Source organism: Limulus polyphemus, unplaced genomic scaffold, assembly GCF_000517525.1.
Source record: "Limulus polyphemus unplaced genomic scaffold, Limulus_polyphemus-2.1.2 Scaffold7641, whole genome shotgun sequence".
NCBI classification, from domain to species: Eukaryota; Metazoa; Arthropoda; class Merostomata; order Xiphosura; family Limulidae; genus Limulus; species Limulus polyphemus.
The window spans coordinates 13980-15581 of NW_013673251.1; positions in this window are offsets into that span (position 1 = coordinate 13980).

Consider the following 1602-nt stretch of genomic DNA (forward strand, 5'->3'; position numbering starts at 1 on the left):
AAGAGCTGCAAAGTAGGGGTGCTTGGCTAGACATGCAGATTTTGCAATGAGAGATTGAAAGTATAAGGAACTGCTAAAAGCAGCACCCGTGCTGCCAAAGACAGCTCAATCTAGGGGAGTCTGGGAGAATGCCCCCTAGAAAATTAATATAATTTATAGTTGCTCTATAAGTCAAATATATAAAAGTAGGGGTGTTACAGTACCCCGGTTTCGACGCCTCTGGTTTCAATCACTACAATGTGTCGTGTTTCAAACGGATTGTCTTAGAACAAAGCCACGTTGGGCCATCAGCTGTGCTCATAGCGGGGAATCGAACCCTATATTTTGGCGTTGTAAGTCCGTGTACTTACAGCTGTCCCACCGGGGGGGGGGACATTTCAGACAGCCTGAAGTGCTTTGGTATTGGGTGAAAGGCCTTGTTGGTACTGGATATAGTACATATAGTATAGTTGACTTATTATTACACACATTTACTTACTTTCGCTCAAAAGCTTTTATTAATAATGCATATATAATTAAAATTCCCCATTGAAACAATAAGATATTGATGATAACAGAAAGTTTAAACTTGTCCATATGCCTTCAAATCAATAGGAAAATGCTACCACCCATTCCAAAATATAATTTCGTGTTAAGAGCCATACAATATATAGCAATGTTTATTCACTATGAAAATTGTTATGCAGCATCAGGCAAGCATATATGACAGTTATCCATGCCCTATCCTTTTCACATTTTTGAATAGGTAAGTTTATCAATACTATTCCCCTACTGGGTCTGAAGAAGAACGTCACTCAGTCAAGTCTAGTTTGTTTTTTGTGTTGTCTATTTATTGTTACTGTCTGAAGTAATCAATTAATAAAATTATGTATAATATTCACGGTAAAATATCCGCTAACTATCCTTGTCCTTCGGAAAGGATCAATATTTCATTAGTTTTTGCAAATCCACACTTACTGCTCGAATGCTTTAAACATGTTCATCGAAGCTTAGTAAATAAATATTTAAAGACTAGGTTACTTACAACTTACTTATATTCTTACGTAGAGTAGGTAAGAATATAAGTAAGTCGTAACCACTAATCTTAAAGCTACTATGCATTGAAATGTCCACTGCAAGTTCTTCACTATCTTAAAATGGTTAAAGGTGAGATAACTTATTTCAGACACGAACAGGTTTTCTATAAGTGATATCGATAATTTTAAAAGCTGTCTCCATCGTTAGTTATGAACAGTAGAGCATTCTGTCTTGGAGGTCGATACTGTCCTTTATCCCTTGTTGAAACTGGGAAACATCATTTTAGAGTTTCACACTTTTTTAATCACTAGGTAAATGTCGGATACATTGTTTTGGAGCCCGACAGTGTCTTTCATTAGAAGCTGAATGTGAGACACGTTATTTTCAAGTCTGACAGTCTCCATTGGTAAGTGAACGTGATGCGCGTTTATATATAGATATATTGTTCTTGTAGTCAGGCAGTCTCTTTCATGTGATGACGTTGTTATAAATTTCTCACAGTCTACCTCAGCAGGTTAACGTGAGAGGCGTTGTTTTAGAACATGACAATCTACTTCGCTAGTGAACGTGAGACATATTGTTTTG